Raw genomic sequence first — 17,256 nt, forward strand, 5'->3', positions numbered from 1 at the left:
TTAAAGCTGTACTTAGAGGGGAATCTGTTGCACTAAATGTCTATATTAAAGAAGAGAAGGAAGTTTTCAAATGAATGACCTGGGAAAACAAGAGCAGATGAAAAAGAATAATAGTATAAGAGAGCATGCAGGAGAATTTGTGAGGAAGTTGTTACAAGAAAAGAAATAATTAAGATCTGAGCAGAAATCAATGAAATAGAAAACAGAAAAACAATAAAGAAAGTGAAAGAATCCAAAACTTGTTCTTTGATAAGGCCAATAATATTGATAAATGTCTAACCAAACCAATATAGAGAAAAAGACAGCAGACACGAATTACAAAATTATCCTGTATCTATTAAAGAAACTGAACTTTTAATAAAGAAATTTTATTTCTCTTAAGGAAAACTTCAAGCCCAAATGGCTTCACTGGAAAATTCTACCAAACATTTAAGGAAGAAATAATATCAGTTCCACACAAAATCTTCCAGAAAATTGAAGAGAGAGGAATACTTCCCAGCTCATTTTGAGGCCAGAATTATTCTGATACCAAAACTGGGCAAAGATATTACAAGAAAAGGAAACTGTAGACCAAATCCCTCAGGAACACAGGTGCACAAATTTTTTAAAGTTTAGCAGTTTGGGTTTAACAATGTATAATCAAAATAATACATCATGGCCAAGTATGGCTTATCTGAAGAATAAAAGGTTGATTTAAAATTTGACAATCTATTCAATATATTTCACTATATTAATAGATTAAAGTAGAAAAATCATATGATCATGTCTAGAGATGCAGAAAAACATTGGACGAAATCTAGCATCCATCCTGATAAAAACTGTCTGGAGAATAGTAGGACTATAGCGAATCTATCAGAAAAACCCCTGACCAATGTCATGCTTAGTGGTGAAAGACTGTTTTGTCCCCCAGAACAGGAACAAGGCGAGGATGTTCCCTCTCCCCACTTCTGTTCAACACTGTCCTGGAGGTTCTAGCGGGGACAATCAGGTGAGAAAAAGAACTAGAAGTCATCCATATTGGAAAGGAAAGGTTAAAATAATCTCAGTTCTCAGATAACTATGATCATCTTCAGAGAAAATCTGAAGGACTTTACAAAAAACGTACTGGAACTAATAAGTCTCAGGATGTAAGGTCAATATACAAAAATCAATTTAATTGTTATGTACTAGCATTGAACAATTGGAAATTGAAATTTGAAAAACTATCAGTTATATTACCATAATAATATGACTCAGGATAAATCTCACATAAGATGTACAACATCTAGAAACTAGAAACTACAAAACATTTCTGAGAAAGATCAAAGAAAACCTGGACCAATGGCGACGTAGGCCACGTTCAGGGGTTGGAGGACTCAATGTTGTTGAGATGATAGTTCTTTCCTAGTTTGTCTACAGACTCAGTGCAATCCTCGTCAAAATCACAGCAGGCTTTGTTGCATAAATTGACAAGCTATTTCTAAAATTCATGCAGAAATACAAAGGACCTGAAATAGTCAAAACAACTTTGAAAAAGAATAAAGTTAACAGACTTATATTGTCTGACTTCAAGACTTACTATAAAACTACAGTGAACAAGACAGGTGGTAAAAATGGACAAATAGATCAGTGGAACAGAATAGAGACCCACACATAAATGCACTATTATATTTCAACAAAGGAGCAATGGTGAAGAAAAAGTTTCGTTTTTCTACTTTTTTCAGCAAAGGTGGAGAAAGGATGTTTCTTTCAACAAACGGTGCTGGAACAATTGGATATCCATGTGTAAAACTATGAACTTTGAGATATAACTCAAATCATATACAAAACTTTCTTGAAAATGAATCAGAGATCTAAACGTAGGATCTAAAGCTATAAAACTTTTAGCAGAAAACATAGGAGAAAATTTGTGTGTTTCAGTTAGGCAAAGATTTCTTTGATACAAAACGTTATAGGTTATTGTGAGAACTAAATAAAATAACACAAGTGAAGCTCTTAGCACCAATGGCAGACCCAATAAAAGTGGATCTTTTGTTTTAAATGTATACATTACTTTGAGGTTTATGCATGCTCTTTAATTTGAACCTTAGAATAGCCATTGGCAGTAGCGAGAGATTAGCCACGTTGAAACTGAAGCTCAGAGAAGTTAAGTGACTTATGTTGCCCAAGGTCACCGTAGCAGACAAAAGTGAATTTGGCTTCAAGCACTAACGTAATTGGCTAACAGAAGCTGCAACAAGTATGGGTTCATTTTTCTCACATAAGGAAAAGTTGGGTGGAGGGCATTGCTGGTGTTGGCTTGGTGACGGCATGGTCAGGCAGGGCTCAAGGGACACGGCTCTGTGATTCTGCTGGCTTTCCTCTCAGGGGGTAGGAAGGCTACAGCATCTCTGCTCAGCGGAGGTGCCGGGCCTGCACTTCTCTCCACACCTCCCTCTTCTCAGGAGGAGAGAGCCCCCCCTGGAATCTCCACAGACTTCCTCTTCCATCTCATAGTCCAGAGCTGAGCTATAATTTCCATCCCTGGATTAGCAGCTGGCTCCACCTTCCTCAAGATGCAAGAACCTCTGCTACATATGTGAACAAAATTGGGATTTTGTTAGCAGGGATAATGGAGGAATGACTCTGTGACAAACATCTGCCCCCACCACACAGACAGTCATGGAGACGCCTGGACTCAAGCTGGGTCTTATGACGTCAGTGCCCCTTCCTTTGCCGCTACATAAAACCAGCCTAGCACTGTGGCACTGCACCAGCATGGGGATACAAGGATGAAAACTCATTCTCAGACCTCAAGAGTTTTCAGTTCACTGAGAAGACAGAAAGCAGTTGTAAGAACAAGCAAATAAAATACCATTAGAAATCTACATTTTTATATATAAATATGTCACACTGGGTACATGGAAGTCTGACTGGAGGAGTTAAGCCTCACTGAGGAAGTAGCATTTGCAGGTGAGCGGGCGTTTACCAGGCAGTCTTGACCACCAGCGGGCTGAGGGAGTGCAGAGAGAACAGTGTGTCCAAAGACACAGAGGAGTGAGCGAGAATGGCATTTTCAGGGTTCATTATTACTGTGTAATTTGAAGCTTAAAATGCAAGAGGTGAGTGATAGGACTACCAAAAGTTGAGGATAGACAGGTAGGCTGCAGATGTTTGATAGGTTAGGGGAAACAACAAAAAAAGCCTATTTGATGGGGCCAGGCCAGTGGCATAGCGGTTAAACTTGTGTGCTCTGCTTCAGCGGCCCAGGGTTCTTGGGTTTGCATCCTGGGCACGGATCTACACGCTGCTCATCAAGCTGTGCTGTGGAGACGTCCCACGTACAAAGTGGAGGAAGACGGGCATGGATATTAGCTCAGGGCCAATCTTCCTCACACACACACAAAAAAGCCTATTTGGTCGGGGAATGTCGAGATCAGATTTGTAAAAGATCATGCTAAGGTTTTTAGTGAAAAGACGAATCTCCTTCTGTCTCTGCATAAAATAACCAGGATGGCAGCTGAGGCCATTCTATCGTTGGAAAATTAAATGAGTTCAGTTTCATCCTTAGGTTGTCCAGGTACTATGGGAAGTTTGATGCTTGCTCTAAGATTTTGGCAGTTTTCCAGGAGCTGCGTTAGTTTCCTAGGGCCGTGGTAACAAAGTTCCAACAAACTGGGTCGCTTAAAACAACAGAAACTTGTCCCACAGCTCTGGAGCCCAGAAGTCTGCAGTCAAAGTGTCAGTAGGGCCAGGCTCCCTCTGAAGGCTCCAGGGAAGAATCCTGCCTTGCCTTCTGTGGCCCCAGGCATCCTTTGGTTTGTAAGGGCGTAACTCCAATCCCTGCCTCCATCTTCACGTCACCTTCTTCTCTCTGTGTCTCTGTTCCTCTCTTCTTATAAGGGCACCAGTCATTGGATTTAGGGCCCACCCCAATCCCAGGAAGGTTTCACCCGGAGATTCTTAACTGCATCCACAAAGACCCCGTTTCCAAATAATGCTACATTCTGAGGTTTCTAGTGGCCATGAATTTGGGGGGGGATACTATTCAACCCACTACAAGAGCTCGTTGTCTCATGGCTAGTTCTGGCTCTGAGCTTCTGCTCATCTTAGAATCTAAATATCGTCTCCATGGGTATACTATTTTCTTTGCTACACGCCAGCCCGGATGTAGAGCTCAGTCTCTGACCTTGATGCGCTCTAAATCCACTCACTCAGGGTATTTATGAGTACCAAAGACTTTATTGAAGTTCAGAGTAATGGATGGTGTGCACATTTCAGCAACACACACATAAACTTAGAGTATTAGGAATTCAGGTTCTCAAACGCCGTTTGGTTAACCCACACCTGGAAATTTCTCATTCACACATTCTATCAGAACCTAGAATCTTGCTTGATGCCTGCTCCCCTTTCTCCTTCTCTTTTTTTTTTTTTTTAAAGACTGGCACCTGGGCTAACAACTGTTGCCAATCTTCCTTTTTTTTTTTTTTTTTTTTTTAAGTATTGGCACCTGGGCTAACAACTATTCCCAATCTTTTTTTTTTTTTTTTCTGCTTTATTTCCCAAACCCCCTTGGTGCATAGTTGTATATCTTAATTGCAGGTCCTTCTAGTTGTGGGATGTGGGCCACCGCCTCAACGTGGCCTGACGAGTGGTGCCATGTCGGCGCCCAGGATCAGAACCCTGGGCCGCCGCAGCAGAGCGCGCGAACTTAACCACTCGGTCAAGGAGCCGTCCCCTCCTTCTTTCTACCTACCCTGCTATCTTTTCCTCTCTTGACTCCTCCCTTCTGCCCCTCCCTCCAGTGCGGTTAATTTCTTACAAAGTTTGTTTGAACGGCTTGTTTCACTGTCCTTTCATACTCTGCCCTACAGAGGTCATCTTCTCTTCATATCAAAGAGTTTTGCTAAACATGAACAGTTCCATCTAGATGGAATTCAGAGGGCCATCCCTTAATATATGAATGGTTTCACAGCAAAGAAGAATGCCTAACAGCAGATTTGACAACTTCTACACAGAGATTATAAGATCTGCTCTTTGAAGGGGTTGCATGTTCTTATTTCAGAGAAGTTCCACTACGATGCACTTGGGAGACTCATTTCTTAGGTCCTTAATGAGCTAAGGCACTGATTGAGATGGAGTGTTTGTTGCTGCCTCACTAATAAGAAGCAAGCAGAAAATCTTATGTTTGTGTGTGAGTGTCTGTGTGACATACATATGAGATATACGTGTATATACATGCGTGCACATGTGTGTATGATGTATTAGTACTTTGCCAGTGAAATGCATCGAGTTCTTCCTCTAATCCCCCCAGTTAGGGCGTAGCTACTGTTATTTCCTCCATTTTGCAGATAAGGAATCGAGATGTAGAGATATAGATGCCTCCCGCAAGGTTGGATAGTGGTAGAACCTGTCTCCAGCAGCATCCTCGTTCTGAGCCCAGTGATCCGGCGCCACCTGAGGATGCATGCCAAACGCTGGCGGTGGATGTAGCTGGGGGGAGGGAAGCAGTTGATTAAAATGTACCTTTCCAGATTTGCTAAATTTTCTATCGTGGACATATATTACATCTGTAACAGGAAGCCTGCTCCCCAGCACCAATAAGTATTAGAAAGAGACAACCACACCAGTTCCAAAAGTGATCCAAAATGGGGCTGGCCCCGTGGCTGAGTGGTTAAGTTCGCGCACTCCGCAGCAGGCGGCCCAGTGTTTCGTTGGTTCGAATCCTGGGCGCGGACATGGCACTGCTCATCAGACCACGCTGAGGCAGCGTCCCACATGCCACAACTAGAAGAACCCACAACGAAGAATACACAACTATGTACCGGGGGGCTTTGGGGAGAAAAAGGAAAAAATAAAATCTTTAAAAAAAAAAAGTGATCCAAAATGCAATGTTATGAAAAAAGTCAATGTTAATCTAGAATAATATACTATTAATGCCTAATATTTTGTATACTGCTTTATAAACACAAATTATGCTCGCATGCATCATCTCAGTTAATCTTTGCGGTAACTCTGTGTGTTATAAAGTGTAAATATGACGAAGTACTGTCAGCCCCTCCTTTTGATTGTCCAAGGAAGGTCAGAGAATAAACTGACGCTTTACTCTCATAAAGTCAAGACAAGGACCAGCTGGACTGCAAGCCCCCCGAGGACCGGGGCCCATCGGATATGTCCACATGGCGTGTCTCCAGCCCTGGAGTGTGACACACAGAACACATCACACAACGGGTGCTGAACAATAGTTGTTGATGAATGAATGAGAGCCACTGCCTTCCTCTTAGTCATGGCTTCTACCCACTGGACTCCACCCCTGGTCACCTGACGTGTAGTCTTCACTGCATTCCCAGGTCAGGCCTTCAGGAGTCTGTCAGCTCTGTCACCACCCTCGAAAAGGTTGCAAGTGAAAATGGAAGGGCTTCAGAGAGCTGTTTAACATTTTGTGGGTGTGTGTGTGGTAAAACATGCATAACATGCCGTTCACCGTTTTGACCATTTTAATGAGTACAATGCAGTGGCATTTAGTATGTTCACACTGTTATACAACCAACACCACTATCTAGTCCCATAATGGTTTCATCACCCCAAGAGAAAACCCCCATTCCCCGTTCCCTCCAGCCTGTCTCTATAGATTGGCCTGTTCTGGATAATTCATATAGATAGACTCATATAATATGTGACCTTTTCTAGCTCTTTGACTTAGCATTATGTTTTCAAGGTTCATCCATGTGGTGGCAGGTATCCGCACTTCATTCCTTTTTATGGCTGAATAATAGTCCATTGTATGGATATGCCTTTTCAGCTTTTCTTTTTTATTGAGGTAACATAGGTTTATGATATTATATAAATTTCAGGTGTACATAATTATTTCGATTTCTGTGTAAATTACATCATGTTCACCACCTGGAGACTAATTACCATCCATCACTGTACACATGTGCCCTGCCACCCTTTTCCTCCCTCTCCGCTTCTCCTCTGGTAACCACCAATCTAATCTCTGTATCTATGTGTTTGTTGTTTTTACCTTCCACATATGAGTGAGATCATATGGTATTTGACTTTCTCTGTCTGACTTATTTCACTTAGCATAACACCCTCAAGGTCTATCCATGTTGTGGCAAATGGCAAGATTTCATCTTTTTTATGGCTGAGTAGTATTCCATTGTGTATATATACCACATCTGCTTTATCCATTCGTCCCTTGATGGACACCTAGGTTGCTTCCAAGTCTTGCTATTGTGAATAATGCTGCAGTAAACATAGGGGTGCAAATATATTTTCTCATTTGTATTTTCCTGTTCTTTGGATAAATACCCAGCAGTGGAATAGCTGGATCATATGGTAGGTCTATTCTTAATTTTTTGAGGAATCTCCATACTGTTTTCCACAGTGGCTGCACCAGTTTGCATTCCCACCAACAGTGTATGACGGTTCCCTTTCCTCCACATCCTCTCCAAAGCTTGCTAATTCTTGTCTTGTTAATTATAGCCATTCTGATGGGTATGAGGTGATATGTCATTGTAGTTTTGATTTACGTTTCCCTAATAATTAATAATGTTGAACATCTTTTCACATACCTGTTGGCCATCTGTACATCTTTGGGAAAATGTCTGTTCAGCTCCTTTGCCCATTTTTTAATTGAGTTGTCTGTTGTTGAGTTGTATGAGTTTTTTATATATGTTGGATATTGACCCCTTATCATATATATGATTTGCAAATATCTTCTCCCAATTGTTAGGTTGTCTTTTCATTTTATTGATGGTTTCCTTTGCTATGCAGAAGCTTTTTAGTTTGATGTAGTCCCATTTGTTTATTTTTTCTTTTGTTTCCCTTGCCTGGTGAGACATGGTATTCAAAAAGATATTGCTAAGACTGATGTTGAAGAGTGTACTGACTATGTTTTCTTCTAGAAGTTTTATGGTTTCAGGTCTTACATTCAAGTCTTTAATCCGTTTTGAGTTGATTTTTGTGTATGGTGTAAGATAATGATCTGGTTTCATTCTTCTGCACATGGCTGTCCAGTTTTCCCAACACCATTTATTGAAGAAATTTTCTTTTCTCCATTGTATGTTCTTGGCTCCTTTGTCAAAGACTAACTGTCCATAAATGTGTGGGTTTATTTCTAGGCTCTCAATTCTGTTCCATTGATCTGTCTGTCTGTTTTTGTGCCAGTACCATGCTGTTCTGATTACTGTAGCTTTGTAGTATATTCTGAAATCAGGGATTGTGATTCCTCCAGCTTTGATCTTTTTTTCTCAGGACTCTTTTGACTATTCAGAAGTCTTTTGTTGTTCCATTAAGCATTTTTAAAAGGTAGAAAATGGGTCTAGCAGGGCCAGAGATTAGGCGGCGAAGAGGAAGCTAACGCATGACTTCTCTTGGCCTTCTGTTGAAGAAGAATTTAGGAAGATGCTGAGAAGATATTCTCCATGTTTGTGGAGGACAAAGTCAGAGGAAACCAGTGAGGGGGGTGAAAGAGATTCTTGGTGAGCTTAGGAAGAACTCTTCTTGATGATCAGGGCAGTTCGAATGAGAAGGCACCATTAAGGGGGGCTGTGGGAGTGGAATTTATGACCTTCAGAATGAGAAAGCTCATCTCCTCCTTCCACATGAATGTTTATGGGGCATTCACCACCCAAGGGCATGGGACGAGACTAGGCCAGGTGACATTTCAAAATCATTCTCATGCTGTAATTCTAGGACCATAAGAAGGAAAACTGAAAGAATAGAAAAGTAAATCACAGAGAGTTTATAAAGATACAAAACTGACCATTTGGGTAACTGTATAAATAGCTTAAAATTAGATAAATTGGCTACAATGTTAAAAAGGCACAGGTGACATTTTGACAGAAAAACAAATTAATTAATGGAATAAAGTAGCAATTGATGGCCTTGATTATAATTTATGATGCAAAGAAAAAGGTCAATTCATCTTCTGGGTTTTATTTGGGTTAGAAAGAATTATGTTTAGGTAAAAAGAGATGAAACTCCTAATTGCAAGATAATGTCAGTTCTTTAGAGAACATCTTTTGCGCCCCCAAAAAGAGAAAAGGAAGCAAAGTTATAATTTCCTAAATTTCAAATTCAAGTTGAATGTAAATCACATGGAAAGAAAATTATCTATGAAGATTAAAAATATCATAAATTCTCAAATCATTAGACTTGGATACTTTAAGAAAAACACCCACCAGTGCTTTCAAGGCTGTTTTAAGTCCTAATCCGGTGTGCTTAAATAAACATTACACACACAGATGCAGTGTGTGAAGCAGGCTCGACTTTAAGAGAGGAAAGATTACGTTTCTGTGTTTACCCAAGAGCTGGCTAAACCACATTCCATTTGGCCCTGACACACAGAAATTAGAGTTTTCAAAACTGGAAAGGGAGCGTTATGCCTGCGTATATTTTGCAGATAGCATGACACGTTTCTCTCTTCCACCTTTTTCTGAGCCATCAAAGAGGAGATTGTGTGAACAAAACAACACAGTAACATGTCACATTCCATATACATCGACTTGTCAAATCCAGACAGAAACCTTCGCCCTTTCTGGACTAGGGATCAGCGCTGGACCCGCATAAAAATCTGAGAAATGGAGAATGTTCATGGAAAATACACATCAAAAATAAGCACCAAAAAAATCATGTTTTGTGCATACTTTTACCTTTATTTGCTTAGGCTCTGAAAAGTTAGTCCAGGGCCTCATTATGACTTTTGGGGGTTCCAGGCACCTTTGCTTTCATGGGCCCCTTCCTCCATAAAAAATATTAAAAATTGCACTTTGTGACTATATTGGTATAAAGATGAATATAATCTAGGCTGGATTCATTAGTTCATATTCATTATTATGATATTCAGTTTTCTTCTGATTTTAAAAGAAAGAAAAATCAAACCATTTTCCTGGTCTCCTAGAAGTTTTGAGAGCCATGTGTCTGTGCCTGCTATGCCCAGTGGATCCATGATCTCTGAGTCAGTCAGTCGACAAATGTTTAGCCCATGTGGTGAGCAAAGCTCTAGACTAGGCCCTGGAGGGACAGGAAGAGGTGTAAGATGAAAGTCACAATGTGGTTGGCTTGAGGGAACTGCCACTCACAGAGGGGGAAGAAGCCGAGAATGAATGCAAGACAGTGAGGTGCCTGGGGTGGGTGGGAAGGTCAGGGAGAGAGTAGAGGGTGAAGAATGCGGTGGTAGCTATTAGGTCAGAGGTTACTGCTGCACCAAATTATTGTTTTAAGGGCCTGAGCGAGCTTGACGACAGCAAAAATGGTAAGACGGAAGCAGACTTGAGAGAAAGGACATACAGAGCAGGAAGAGTAGGAAGTCACTGATGACGCGGTGGTGTTAGATGCATCTTATACCACAATGCTTAAAGGCTTTATGTCACATTAGTATGATTTCCTTGTGTACTGGCCTTCAATATTTCATTTAAAATGCTGTCTTTTTATTTCCTCTTCCCACAAAAAGACAGAGCCAGACTTATAAGTATAATTAAAATGTGACTTCAGTCGAGCTATGTAACCATGCTTCCATCCTGACCATAGCAGCCATCACATTTTTTCCCCCAACCATTTGTATTTGTAAAAAATGGAAGTGGAATTTAAAAGGAGATTGGTTCAAATTCATATTCTGGCCATTTTCAGTTGTAGCAGCCTGGGCAGAATGTCCTTGCCACCTACCACACGCTGGGCAGTTCCCAGATACTAAATAAATGACCCATTTGAGTGGAAATTGAAATCAGCATTTCAATACTATTTTAAGTTTGGTTTCAAAACCATGTACTCATTCCTCTAAAACTGGCACCAGTCACAGTGGTAGCTTGTAGCACTTCAGAATAACCTTCCAGATATTCTTAGTGTTTTCACTGTGAAAACACCAGTGTTCATAAAAAGGAAGACGAGAGTGGAAAACCCAGACCCGGGAATGCTCAGAGATACACTGCAAGATGATCAATTATTTAGGGACTAATTTCCCAGGCCCTGTGCTGGGAAATTCGTGTATGATGAAGATGGTTCTTGTCATTAGAGAGTTCACAGTCACTGAAAGAAAGAAATAAGCCAACAGACAGTGGCAATGTGGTGTAATATGTATTACTGAAGAGACATGCCCCAGGTGCAACAGGAACTCAGAAGTTTGCCTTATAGCTGGGGGGATAAGAAGAAAGTGACGCGTGAAGGCTTACAAGAGACGGTGATATTTCAGCAAAGACTCCTAGCTGCATACCCAATATTCACTCTCTTCCTTATTAACCTAATGCTAATTTTTATTCATTGCGGCAACATGCTCCGCTGAGAAATTACATTTCTCCATCTTCCTAACAATTAAGTGACTAAATTCTGACCACTGAGATGTAAATGGACATTTTGATCAGTTTGCCAGGAAAATTCTTTAAAAGGGAGGGCAGACAGCTAGAACTTGTCCTTTTTGCATTCTGTCCTTCTTCCTTCCTATCTGGAACGTAGCTGTGTTAGCTGGAGCTCCAGCAGCCATCTTGGACCATCAGGTGAACTTGAGAATAAGATCCAAGGACTAAGGATGGTGGGAAAAGAAAAATTAAAAGAATCTAAGTCCCTAATGATTATGGTGCCCACCATACAGCTCTGAACCACCTACCTCTGGACTCCCTTTATATGAAAACAATGTAACATATCTTAGCTATTGTTATCTTGAATTTCCTTAATCCTAACCTATATTGTGTCCATTGAGCTAAATTTTGAAGGATTAGTAGGCATCAGCAAGATGAATACAAGACAGAAGCATTTTCTAGGCAAGGAGAAACCTTTGGCAAAGCCACAGGATCATGAAGACACGTGGAACACAACGGGGCTTGTAGGTGGTTCTGCTTGGGTGAAGTTATGGGCAGTGAGGTTAGGGAGTAGAGCGGCTACTCTCCTTCAGGCCAGCTACCTCTACTAATTTATCTGGCCCTTCAGCCATAAATGTGCAGCCACACCGGAGGATCGCCAGTTACTTAATGGCCCCCTGGCACAGGGGAGCTTGGGTCTTGGTGAGGTGAGAGAGCCTGCACAGTGATGGGAGGGAGGGAGGGTGAGGGCAGGGCCGGTGCCATAAAGGTGTGTGTCCAGGAGCTTCTGCTCTCGGTAGGTTGACGGTGTCTGTGAAGGGAGGGAGCGAGCCTGGAAGAGAGAGGGTTTGGGGAGAGAAGAGGAAGTTCGAAATAGTTGCTACTCATGATGTTTTTGCGTCCTTGTTCATCTGATTTTCCCTAATTAAAATGACTTCATGGTCTGGCTCCTGCTCGTTTCCACCTGACCCAGAACTTGACTCCATTCTGTCCACTCTCCTCTGCAGAGCCTCCCCCAAATGCCGGGACAAGCTCGCCCTCTCTGAACTCTTCTCCTCCAGTTATCAGACACACCACTGCTTTGTGTTGTGTTGTAGCTTGTCCACAACCCTGTTTTCAAACACAATGATAAAAAGAAAAAATAGAAAGGGTTCTAGAATTAGCTGGACCTATGGCCTTGGATGCTTAACCTCTCTAAGAATTAGTTTCCCCAACTGCAAAATGTAGGGAAAATCGCTGCTGCAAAGAGTTGTTATGAAGATCCAGAGAATTCCTATAACGTGCTAAGCGCCGTCCGTCGTGCACAATAGGCACTTAATAAGAGGTAGGTGTGAGCACTGTTTCTAGAATACATAGTATGCACTTAATAATCACTCTTGATGAAGGTGGATCCAGTCCCCAGGGTCCCCGACCCAAAGTGTCCATCAGTCATGGTCATCGAGGAAGCAAGGGGCTTAGAAAGAAGTTTCCAGTTGATGGACACCTCAAGCATGGAAGGATCCCACTGCTCATTCCATTTGGGCCTACAGTTCTCAAGGCTGAGAGGTAGAGAGGAAGCCCTATGAGGGCAGGGACCGAGTCTTCCTTAACTCAGGGCCAGTACAGGGAGGAGCATTTAGGAGCTGCTCAGGGCCTATTTATTTGTTGAATAAATGAATGAATCTGAGGCAGCAGGACCTCTCTTGGGGAAAAAGCAGTTCCCTTTCCCTTGATTTCCCCTTAGGTTATGAACTATCTCTGTCCCCTGGAGTCTTTATCTTTATTCTCAAATCTTTATGTGTGCAACTTAGCTCCTCATTTTGTCAATGTGGTTTTGACAGAACAGGTAATAAAAAGCAGGGGAAGGTCTTTGGGAAAACAGGACTCTCCAAGCCTTTTTGAAGAGGGTCCCAGGGGGGCCGCGTGCACGCCCTGCTCCTACCTGCACTCAGGCAGGGCCTCGCACACAAAAGCAGAGTCTGTGTTCTTGCTCCACAAAGCACCTGATTCATGAGCCGGCTTTGCAGGAATTTAATTAGTGAAGGAATGTGCAAAGCTTAAGCGCTTCAGATGTCATTAACCACCGGGGAGGGGAGAAGGGAGGAGGAAAGGCTAACAGATGTTCGATTCAGCCTCGTTCAGCCTCGTTCCTGCGAAGCAGATCGCTGCACACATCGTTTTTCTATCTGGGTAGCTCTTGGGTAAATCTTGTTAATGATAGTTCATTCTTTCGGGAGGCTGGTTTAACGTGTATCCAGTTTAAAGCGAATAGAAATGCACCTTCTGCCTCATGAGGGGAAATAAGCTAATGTTTTTTTAAAAAAATCTTGTTATTTCAAGGTCGCTTTTGTAAAGTCATTATTTCAACACATTGAGTGACTGCTGACCCACGAGTTGAAGGAACGTGAATCTTCAGGCTGGGAAAGTGAAGCTGTGGTCAGTCTGTGAGGGAGCTGCATGTTTGGGGTTTAATGGCTGGAAGTGTCTAATAGCACTTGACTCCTTTTCAATCAGATCGCCATTTTGTGCACAGAAGAGCATTCTGTGAGGTTGTCAGCTTACGGGGCCGGCCACCAGGGCAGCCTGCGATCCAGGGCTGGCAGTGAGGGCCTCACTGGCCTGGGGGCAGAGCACCGCCAGAGGGACCTGAGCTGGGCTCCAGCTGGTTGAAATTGACGGCATTTACTGTTCTTTCACCAAAACTGAAAGTGCCTTTTGACACATAGGAACAGGCTACTGGAGTCAATGGTGTCCTAGAAACAAGAAACGTGAGAGTCTCAAGACTAGGTAGGGGAGGAAGACATTTCCTCTTCCGCTCTGGGTCCTTCTGGCTGGATGACGAATTAAATTCATGTGAGACAGAATAACAGGAGAAAATTAAACGAAACTTTATAACATGTGTACATGGGAGAGGCTCCGGCAAACTGAGCAACTCAGCCAACTGGCCGAGGCTGCCTGTTTAAGTACCTTCAGCTACAGACAAGGAGAACGTTTGGGGTAGTGGTTTGGGGCTTCAAATGGGAGAAGGGCAACCCACGTGGAAATGGGAAAGTAAATGTTTGGTAAATAGAACTTTGATAAGAGTGGGCTTAGCAAGGATCCTCCCAGTCTACTGGAACCCAAAGCTATGCATGGTGATGGCCTGCCCTGGGGACAGGGCTTTATTTTAACTTTCTTTTAGGCAGTTAGTGGGGAAAGGTCAAATATTCTTGCTGAGTCTGAGCGTTTATTGTCTTCAGCTCGAAACAATCCACATACCAGAGTGGTGCATCTTGGGGCGGCCTGCCCTGAACCCCATCAACCATCTGATTTATTCTCTACCAGCTCCTGTTTACAGCCTGTTGGTCAGCGTCCGTCCCAAGTTCTTTCTGTTGTTAACATCTCAGGATACTCAATTTTGGGTGATAGGACTAGAAAAGGAAGGAAAAAATGTACCAACTGGACTTGCTTTACATTCCGTGTGTAGGCTCCAACCAACTTTTGAGAAATTCTAAAGAGCGAGCTCCTGGAACTTCTCTCCTCTGGAATTGTTAACGTGATGCTGTTCTACGGCTGATTGCGCCAAGCCGAAATCACCCTCTTTCAAAGCATAATACCACTCACAAGACGAAGGAAGAAAGGCAGCAAAGCAGACTTCTTGTCCTGCTTGTCTGGATTTCTGGACCTCTACACTCCAACCCTTAGAAATTAACACTCAACTGTCTGCCCCCGTCTCAAGGTCGCGTCATACTCTTTCCTAAGTTTGACCATTGCAATAGAGCAGTGTATTGTCATGGGGGGTAATTGATCCCAAGAAGAAAAAGGTTTTCTAATTTGGATGTGACACAAAATGTCTTAGACACTCAGCTATGTTTCTTCCATAGCCCTTCCTTTTTCAACTTTTTAAAAAATTGCATCGAGTATTTTTTAATTTACTCATTCAACCAACAGCTATTTGTTGAGTGCTTATTCTGTGGCAGGCTCCAGAGACATAATGGAGAATAAAACACAGTCTCTGCATTCACAGTAAGATCTGCAAGCAGCAACACTCAGCGAGAGAAAGAGAGCCCCAGATCGGAGGCTGCCCTGGTGGCCGGCCCCAGAAGCTGACAACCTCACAGAATGCTCTTCTGTGCCCAAAAGGGCAAGCTAGCTGCACAGGAGAAGACGTAGACAGTTGTCAGGGTCAGGGTCGCCACGCACAGTTGTGTTGGTTGTGCACTGGTGGGTGTTCCTGGGGAAAAGGGGCCAGTGGGGCTTTGCACCAGTCTGAAAATGCCCCCAACTGGAGAAAGGGAGCCTTTTCCTAAATCTCACAGAGGCATTATATGCACTAACAGTGAACTAGTCAGGATACACACACCCTTTACTAATCATAGTTTTTAGGTATTCCATTTCGTATTTCTATACTAAAATTTTTAAATCTTCAGATTTTTATATTACGTTCATTCAGTTCAGTATCCTGGAAACAAAAGAATACAACTGTCATCGAGTTCGTAGACCGGTCTGTTGGATGACGAAGTTAGTACATAGAGAGGAAATTGTATTTGTCCCACCCTTTCTATACTGCACGTGGATGGAATTGCAGCCCCTCCGTCCACCGCCTTCAACAAGGGTTGGACAAAGCCAGCAGGTGAGGTTCCATGGGCGGTTTGCTGAGTCTTTCAAAAAGAAAACTAAGACCAAGCAAGTTCAAAACACATTACATCTTAACTCAACAGAGGAAGGTTTAAAACTCTTAAAAAAACATGGATCTTTAAGAATAAAACTTTTGGCAAACTCTCTCTCAGTAGACACGTTTTTTATACTAATGTTTCCCGAACAGTTGAAGAAAGAGATTCGAGATAAGGCTAGCTGCCTGGAGAAAGTTTTAAATATCAACAAATCAGGGGTTTTGCTTTTCGGGTTTTTTTTTCCTTCAGTTAAAAAAATTTAGCAAAATTTTTTTTGATTTTTCTACGAATTCCTCTATTTTCTAGGAGATATTATAAATCCCCCAGTTTTCGAGCCTCAGTACCTTTTGGGAATGGAGCCCCACAGTTAGCGAGGGATTGCTGTGTTCAAATGGTGAGTCCAGGGGCTCCCACTCCCTGGGTTTTGGCTGTCATTATCACTCTTTCTAAATGATTCCAATCAATTGTTGGAATGTTCTCTGGAAGGCAAATCCCGGGTCTGCAGGTGCGCAAAGAAACGTTCTAAATCTACTCTGCTGAAATAAGTAGGTTCAGTTTGGACAGCCATAACCCAGTAGGCTGGAAAATTCCCACGAAGACAGGACACAAGGCAGGTTTCTATGGGTCTGGTCCACCATGATTGCTCAGCCCCTCTCCCAGAGCAGTGCTGGAGCACCGAGGAAATGGCTGGTGGACTCCTCGTGTGTCCTACCTGTTGTCTCACTGACCTTTCTTTATGTGACTCTTGCATCTCCCTAAGCTCTATTGAATGATTAGTTCATTGCTCACTGATCTTCAGGATGACTCAGTAGAGAAACTAGAATTCAAAAACCCTTGAAGGAAATCATTGTCTCTCTTCCATAAGTATAGCTTTTGTGATGGGATTTATTGGGCGTCCTTTGGGAGTTTCCATTCAATCTGTTGTGCTTTAAGACCACTGCCTCTGAGTAGAGGGTCCAGTTCCTTTTAAACTTATTATTCTCTATAATGGGAATTACAGAGGAGCTTGTCTTGTCCTCCTCTAACTTTTCTAGGTCTGACTCTGGAAATGTATACACAGAAGCTCTAACCATACTTCCACAAAAGGAACAGGGGCATGTCTCATTCTCCTGTGGAACAGTCAGGGCCGCCCTGCCACTGGCCAGTACCATCCTTTGACCCGGGCAAGTGGCCCACTCCTCTCCAAGCCTCAGAGGACCGTGCACCTCATCAATCCTTCCTCAGAGCAGGCCCACCCCAGTGCCTGGGACCAGCTGGGGCAGGCAGCGCCATCTGAGCAGAGCACTGTGAGGCCATCTCCATTTGTCCCCATCAGTATGCTCTCCAACTCTCTACTCCCAACCCAGTGCATGAAGTTGGCCAGGTGCCAT

The sequence above is a fragment of the Equus przewalskii genome, chromosome 17 (assembly GCF_037783145.1).
Source record: "Equus przewalskii isolate Varuska chromosome 17, EquPr2, whole genome shotgun sequence".
In the NCBI taxonomy this organism is placed as follows: domain Eukaryota; kingdom Metazoa; phylum Chordata; class Mammalia; order Perissodactyla; family Equidae; genus Equus; species Equus przewalskii.